The 8849-nt window shown below is 37.8% G+C and overlaps 1 pseudogene; it reads left to right on the top strand.

Moving 5' to 3' along the window:
- Positions 1-6293: 6293 nt before the first annotated feature.
- On the top strand, positions 6294-6361 carry LOC138848016 (U6 spliceosomal RNA; annotated as a pseudogene).
- The last annotated feature ends 2488 nt before the right edge of the window (positions 6362-8849 follow it).

Raw genomic sequence — 8849 nt, 5'->3', positions numbered from 1 at the left:
GGAAACCAGCTGTTCCCGGATTCATCCACCCCTCCTAGCTGACTGGCTGTGGAATTCTGATTGAATTCACCTGAAAATCGCACTCACTCTCGATTTGGAGGAAATTAATATCTGCCCCTCAGTGGAAGGGTTCTATGTCATTTTCCAAAACCCAAAAACTCATCTTGGTCATGTTGCCTATGATTTCTAATCATGAAAACCCAATATGTTCTGTTTTTCAATTTCCTGATGGATCCTCGTTCTAAACCCTTGTTTGTATTGCATCAGAATACACAATTTGAAAAGGAAAAAGGCAAAACCAACTCAGACCAACAAAGCATTTAGGAAAAAGTCGCTCAAAATGAAAAATTGCCTGAGGCACCCAAAGCAATTACAGAAAGCCAGAATTGGAGAGAAACAACAGCTGTGCCCTAATTGAAAAAGACCATTCCTCTGGTTCCCTGAACTCCTTAAGCCAGCCTCAAAACCACAACCCACATCAGAAAATTTATTACAAACCATGATAAATAAGAAAATGTGAAAAATGCAAAAAAGAAAAAGAAATGCAAGAGTCCTTCGTGATATGGCGCTTGTTTTAGTACAAGGAAACCAGCTGTTTCCGGATTCATCCACCCCTCCCAGCTGACTGACTGTGGAATTCTGATTGTATTCACCTGAAAAGAGAGAACATTTATAAGTATATTGGGACTGTGGAACCTGTCATTTACCAATCACATGTTAGACTGAATCATAGACCAAATATAGGGAAGAAATCCTATGCATGTAAACCTTGTGGGAATTCATTCAGTATTAAATACCCTCCATCACAGCACTCATATTGTGGAAAACCCTCATGTGTGTAATGATTGTGTGGAAACCACTCACCAGAAGTCAGATCTCATTAGACATCAGAGAATTCACACAGGGTTGAAATCTTACAAATCTAATGACTGTGGGAAGTTCTTTGGCCAGAAGAAACACCTCATAAATCATCAGAGAATTCACACAGGTGAGAAACCTTTTGAATGTAATGACTGTGGAAAATCCTTTGGCCAGAAGGCAAACCTCCTAAATCATCAGAGAATTCACACAGGTGAGAAACCTTATGAATGCAATTACTATGGAAAATCCTTTGGCCAGAAGGCAAACCTCATAAATCATCAGAGAATTCACAGAGGGGAGAAACCTTATGAATGCAATCATTGTGGAAAAGCCTTTGCTGAGAAATCAAAGCTCACAAAGCATCAGACAATTTGTACTGGGGGAAACCTTATGATTGCAATGACTGTGGAAAAACCTTTGCTGAGAAGTCAAACCTCAGAAAGTATCAGAGCCTTCACACCATGGAGAAAGCTTATAAATGAAATGACTGTGGAAAAGCCTTTGGTCCCATCCTTGCATACCAAGGATAAATCCCACTTGGTCTGGGTGGATGATCTTTCTGATGCATTGTTGGATTCAATTGGCCAGAATTCTGTTGCAGATCTTTGCATGTATGTTCATCAGGGAAATTGGTCTATAATTACTTTCTTTGTTGCACTTTTTTCAAGTTTAGGAATGAAGGTGATGTTGGCTTCATAGAAAGAATTTGGGAGAATCGCCTCTCTCTCAATTGTTTTGAATAACTTGAGAAGAATTGCAGTTAGTGCTTTAAATGTCTGTTAGAATTCAGCAGTGAAGCCTTCCAGTTTTGGGGTTTTCTTGGTAGTGATGGTCTTTATTACTGGTATCATTTCCATCTGGTTATGTGTGTGTTTAGGTTTTCTATATCTTTGTTGCTCAATTTAGGTAGGTTTTATGGATGGAAGGATGGTGGAAAGCCTCTTTGCTGTACTTCATAACTCATAAGATATCAGAGTATCCACACAGGGAATTTTCTACTTGACCTTTTTGTGCAAGTTATATCTCATGAAATATTAGAGAATTCACCAAGGGGAGAAATGCATGAATATAATACATGTGAATAGCCTTTGTGGTGCAAATCAGACCTCATCAAACATAAAAGAATTCTCATGGGGAGCAATTTTATGAATGTAATGACTCAGAGCCTTTTACCATAATTCAGCCCTCATTGTACATCATCAAATTCATATAGGGAAAAACTCCTTTGAAAGTAAAATCCCTTTAATTAGAAGCCATACCTCATAAGACAACAGGGAATTCACGTGGGAGAGAAACCTTATGGGTGTAATGAGTGTTGGAAAGCTCTGCCCAAATCTCTCCTTATATCAGAATGCACAACATATATATCTAATGAATGAAATAAATGTGAGAAAGTCATTTCACATAGGTAATGCCTCATAATCCATCATGGAATTTGAACAAGGGAGAGACCTTAACAATATAATGAATGTGGAAGAGCTTTTCTCCAAAATTCATGTAAGTATTGTGACAAAACCTTTTGCTGGAAATCACATCCTATCCAACAGAGACTCATCTAAAGGAGAAAGCTTATAAATATTATTAGAGTCAGAAGTCAATGGTACATCAGAGAATTGACACAGGTGGTTTCTTAGGCGTATACTGATTGTGCAAAAACATTTTCTTTATTTCAGGCTTGTATAGACACAGAATTCACAAAAGGTGATAGTGTTTGCATGCTGTAAATACAATAAAACCTTTAGCCAGAAATTAGACATCAACAGACTTCAGAGAATTCATAAGGAACAAAAGTCTATGCAATGAATTTGGAAAATGTATTTCTGTTATAAATCAGTCTTCAATTCCCATGAATAGACTCACAAATGAGAAAACATGCATGCATAGAAAAGTTTTGTACCATAAATTATCTCTAGATGGTAAACTAATATATCACACAAAAGAAAAATCATGAGTGTAATGGAATTGGGAAACCCTTTGCTATAAGGCAGATTTCCAGAAAGCTTAGCAAGATTACAGAAAAGTCTCTGAAAATGTAACATGTCTGAAAGATTTGTTGGCATCACAAACTGGAGGATAGCTCAAGTGCATGTGTTTTTGTGCCTGGCATCCAAATTGATATCTCTTTTTCTTTGATGAATTCCTTGTTTATTTATTTAGCAGATTTAGAGACAAAGGATTCCTGTCCATTGATTTACTACTATATGCCCACAATTGCCATGGTAAAGTATATGGCAAAAACTGAGTGCTGGGGGCTGTGAATCTGATTCATCACTGATAACATTGAAGACATTGGTTCCTGGTTCTTATGCTGCTATGCATGGAAATGTTTCTCTAATTTCATTTTCAAATAGTTCATTGTTAATATAAAGAAATGCTTCTAATTTTTAAAATTTCATTGAAATAATTTGTGATTAATGTGTCCTAGTCATGCATTATTACAGGGTGTAGTGCAATATTTGCACACATTTATGCAGTAAAAAGTGATCAAGCTAAGCAACTACAGTTTTATTAAGTTTTTAAAGAGTTATTTATTTGAAAGACAGAGTTACAGAGAGAAGTAGCAGCAGAGAGAGAGAGAGGTCTTCCTCTGCCGGTTCACTCCCCAGATGGCCACAATGGCCGGAGCTCTGCCAATCTGATTCCAGGAACCAGGAGCTTCTTCCAGATCTCCCACTTGGGTGCAGGGACCCAAGGACTTGGGCCATCTTCTACTGCTTTCCCAGGCCATAGCAGAGAGTTGGATCAGAAGAGGAGCAGCCAGGACTAGAACTGGTACCCACAGGGGATGCTGGTGCTTCAGGCCAGGGTGTTAGCCCACTGTGCCACAATGCTGGCCCCCAAGCAACTACAGTTTCTAATTCTTCTCCATGATTTGAGACTACCAGCTCCTCTCCTTCAGTTCTTTACACAGAACCTAATATGGTTGAATGTAGTCATCTCATTATATTATGGAACACCAGAAGTTCTTTCTGCCTCTTTGATTTTTGATACCTATTATCCAATCCCCCTCTATCCCTAGCTGCTTCCCTTCTCAGCCTCTAGTAATCACAGTTCTGTGTTCAGATCCATTATTTTCTTTCACTTCCACATGCGACAAGGACCAGGTGACATTTGTGTTCCTGCTTCTGGCTTATTTCAATTAATTTAATAATATTTTGTTCTTTTTTTGTATCTAAAAGAGGTTGCCCTGTCCATTGTTTTTCACTGATGGACAGCTAGATTGGTTTCACATCCTGGCTGCAGTGAACTGTGTTATAGTGGCTGTGTTATGGGAAAATTGCTGTATCTTTGATATGCTCTCCTCCTTTCCTTCTAATAAAATTTCCTTATTCTATATAGCCAAGAGCAAGATAACTCTCACATGGTAGGTCAATTTTTATCTTAGTTTAATTTTTGTTATTTATTTGAAAGAGTTACAATAGAGGTAGAGACACAGAGAGGTCCTCCATTAGCTGGTTCGCTCTACAGATGACTACAAAGGCCAGAGTTATGCCATTCTGAAACCTGGAGACAGGAGCTTCCTCTGGGTCTCCCTCATGGGTGCATGGGCCCAAGGACTTGGGCCATCTTCTACTGCTATCCCAGGAGATAGCAGAGAGCTGTATTGGAAGAAGAGCAGCTGGAACTAGAACTGGCACCCAAATGGGATGCTGGCCCTTCAGGCCAGGGCTTTAACTCACTGCACAACAGCGCCAGCCCCAATTTTTATCCTTTTTAAGGAATGACCATACTGTTCTGCATAACATCTGTACTAACTTGTGTTTTCACCTACCATATATGGTGGTTTTCTTTTCCCATGTGCTCTCTAGCATTTGTTATTTTTTATCAGTTTGGCATAAAAATGATATAGTATTGTTCATGTTTTTGTGTATTTTGAAATCAGTTAATTTGTTTATTAAATCTTTATTATTTGAAAGGTGGATTTAGAGAGAGAGGGAAAGACATAGATAGCTTTCATCTGCTGGCTCACACCCCAGAGAGTTTCAACAGTTGAGCCTGGGGCATGCTGGAGTCAGGAGCTTCATCCAAGTCTCCCACATGAGTGGCAAGGACCTGAGTCCTTCGTCCATCTTCTGCTGGTTTCCCAGGTGTTTAGCAGTGAGCTAAATTGGAAGTGGAGATTCCTAAACTCAAAGTGGAACTCAGATGTTATGCTGGCCTCACAGATTGCAGCTTTCCCCACTTGGCCACAATGCCAGCCCCTCTATCAATTTAATTCCTCAAAAATAGCTCAGTAATGTTGGCATCTATCTCATTTTGTTTTTTCTCTGTTATTATTCAACTTATTGATGTCTTATTTTTGTTCACATTATTCCTCTCAATTGCTCTACCTGAGGTGAGTAGGGCTGCTGTGTTGCTTAAATGAAGTGTATGCTTTAGATTACTCATTTAATGAGTGCATGTCATTCACATAGCACTTCACTGAAGTTCTACTATGTCCCAAATCCTCTTCTAGGCACAGAATTTAGACCACTTTTCTCTTAGGCCCAGATCTTGCCTTTAACATACTACTTGGAATTTAGTAGCTCATGAAATCTGCAGACTGCATAAATGAATGAATATTTTGAGGGCTGTGCTTTTGTGGAGGAACTTCATAGGAGACCGAAGGAATAAAATAAATCAAAAGTATCCACAGTATATAGAATGTATACTATTTTACAAGTCACAGAGAAGAAGAAGAAGAAGGAAAGTAGTAAGACTAGAAAGTTTGTGGCAAGACTAACAGGCGCTGGTCAAGAACTTAATAAGCACATTAGGAAAGCAGTAAGGTTTCTTTTTTTTTTTTTTTTTGAGGAAAAGTTTTTATTTCTAGTGATGAAATTGGCTACAGAACATTATGAAAGTTTAAAAATACAAAGAGAAATTGTCTATAATTAATAGATTCAAAATTTGACAATCAGTGAATATCATTATTAGTCATTACCAACAACAGTTATTGATTTGAAAGGCAGAGTGACAGGAAGAGGGAACCACTGCTTCACTCCCCAGACACTTGCAATAGCCAAAGCTTGACCAAGCCAAAACCAGGAACTGGGAATTCATTCTGGATGTCCCATTTGGGTGCAGGGACCCAAGCACTTCTGCCATCCTCCGTCTCCTCCCAGGGTGCACACTAGCAGAAACTTGCCTCAAAGCAGAGAAGCTACCACTCAAGCCAGACATTTGTATATGGGATGTGGGTGTGTGGTGGTGATAGCAAGCCCTCATAGATAAAAAAAAAAAAAAAGACAAAGTTATTTCTATGCCAAGGAAATTACTCTGTAGTCTTTCTCTTATAAACTACGTATTGCTGAACCTAGATAATTTTTCCTTTATTTAACAATGACATGAAAATGTCAGTTGAGTTGGCTTTCCTGAAGACCTTGTTTCTTGAATATTAGTGGCTAGTTGAGATAAATTCTTTTCATCTCTTTCTCGCTTCGGCAGCACATGTGCTCGCTTCGGCAGCACATATACTAAAATTGGAACGATACAGAGAAGATTAGCATGCCCCTGCGCAGTAAGGTTTCTTTACCTCCCTGTAGACTCTGCTCTCCAGAGGTGAACAGGGTCCTCTAAACCCACTTGCTGCACACACAAACACCTGAGTGTTGTATTCTCCCACAGGTGTTGGAGACTGATATGGTGTTCTGATTTATATTTACATAATGGCTAGTGACATCGGGCATATTCACATGTTTTGACCATTTACATTTCTTCTGAGAAATGTCTATTCAGATCCTTGCCTGTTTCTTCACTGTATTTTTTGGAGTTTTTCCAATTCATGTAAATGTTCTGGAAATCTGTAAACATTCAGAGTTTTAATTTTTCCTGCCATCTGTTCATTGTATCTACACTCTGATGTTTACTTTGTTGTGAAGAAGTATCTTAGTTGGATATACTCAAATGTCTCTGTTTTTATTTTTGTGACTATTGCTATTGGAATCTTACCCAAAAGCTATTGTGTGTTGACAATATTTAGAGTTTCCCTATGTTTACTTGGGTTTGGGTCTTATGATTACATTTTAATTCACTGTGAGTTCACTTTCACATAGTGTAAGAGATGTTGGAGTCTCTTTTCAGGCTTCTACATATGGATAATCAAGTTCCTCTGCACCACTTGTGAAAGAGATTCTTCTTTCTCCAGTTCATTTTAGTTCCTTTGTTAAATATGAGTTGCTGGTAGAAATTTGGGTTTATTTCTATGCTACCAAGTCTTTTCCATTGAACTATGTGTCTGTTATTATATCAGTGCTAACACTTCTTCTTTTTTTTTTTTGCAGTATATTTATTTGAAAGGCAGAGTTACAGAGAGGTAGAGGCAGAGAGAGAGAGAGGTCTTCCATCCACTGGTTTACTCCCCAAATGGCCACAATGGCCGGAGCTCTGTTGATCTGAATCCAAGTGTCAGGAGCTTCTTCCAGGTCTCTATGCAGGTGCAGGGGCCCAAAGACTTTGGCCATTTTCTACTTTTTTCTCAGGCTATACCAGAGAGGGGTATAAGAAGTGGAGCAGCTGGGAAACATACTGGCACCCATATGAGATGCCAGCACTGCAGACGGTGACTTTACCTGCTTTGTCATAGTGCTGACCCCTGTAATATGTCTTAAAATATGGTGTGATGTCTCCAGCTTTTTTTTGCTTTATAATATTGCTTTAGATGTTAAGCATCTCTCATGTTTCTATGTGAATTTTAGCATCATTTTTTCTAGCTCTGAGAACATCGTTGGTATGTTGATTGGGATTGCATTGAATTTGCAAATTGCTTTTGGTAGTATGGATATTTTGGTATTATTCTTCCCATTCACAAACATAAGTTTTCTGTGAGACTGTCAAAAAGCCTTGACAAAAATTGGACTTTATTACACAAAAATTCATCACTTTTTGGGATCATTTAAATCCATAATTTTGCACTAATATTTGATAAATAATTAAAGACTTTGAGCATTTTAGTAGGAGAAATTAAAATATTTATCAATTTATTCAAATATTGTTTAGATGTGATATTCAAATATTGTTTAGAGCCATTGTCTGTATTCCCTCTAAATTACGATCTTTTTGCTTTTTGCCTGTTAAACTTGTCCCTTGATTCAACAACCGTTTTTAATGTAATGTAAACTGAAAATGTCATTTCATAAGCTAAAAAAAATGACAAAGAAGGAAAAAGAAGGGAGGGAGGTTGAGTATATAATTATGTTCTCCGAATTTTTTCTATAAAACATATTGAATCATTTAAAAGCTAATTAAAATTAAACTCAAAATTGGACCATTATGACCAATATTTAAAACAAGTGATTAAAAACTGTAGATGTCTTCAATTTTGATTATCATTCTTCTTTAGAATACCTGAAAGAAATCCAGTTTCTCACTTTAAAATATACCAGTGTGTTAGAATTTAGTATTAAATGACTTTGTTTAAAAGTGTTATTTAATCTATTGCTTTAAGTAGTAATACTATGGCCATTGTAAAACAAAATCCTTATCATTTTTCATAAAACAGGAAGGGCCTTTAAAACATCATCACTAAAAATATTAAGAGACCTAAAATATAACATTCTTAAAACCCAAGTGATACCATTCAAAATTTTCAAATATGCAGGGATAGTTCATGTCAAGTAACTAAATAATTGTTAAGTGTATATATGGAATAGCTTCTATAAATTCTTTTGGCAAGGGCTGGCACTGTGGCATAGTGGGTGAGGCTGCCACCTGCAGTGCTGGTATTCCATAGGGGCATCAGTTCAAGACCTGGCTGCTCCACTTCCTATCCAGCTCTCTGCTATGGCCTGGGAAACACTATAAAATGGTACAAGTCCTTGGGCCCCTGCAACTGCATAGGAGACCAGGAAGAGGCTCCTGGTTCCTGCCTTCCAGTCAGCACAGCTCCAGCCATGGAGGCCAACTGTGGAGTGAACCAGTGAATGGAAGACCACTCTCTCTGCCTCTCCTTCTCTCTCTGTGTAATTCTGACTTTCAAATAATATAAATAAATCTTTAAAAAATTCTTT

Source organism: Oryctolagus cuniculus, chromosome 16 (genome assembly GCF_051225735.1).
Source record: "Oryctolagus cuniculus isolate XC-2025 breed Fujian yellow rabbit chromosome 16, ASM5122573v1, whole genome shotgun sequence".
Classification (NCBI taxonomy): Eukaryota; Metazoa; Chordata; class Mammalia; order Lagomorpha; family Leporidae; genus Oryctolagus; species Oryctolagus cuniculus.
Note: the sequence above shows the minus strand (reverse complement) of the source record. Positions and strands in the feature narration are given on the sequence as shown.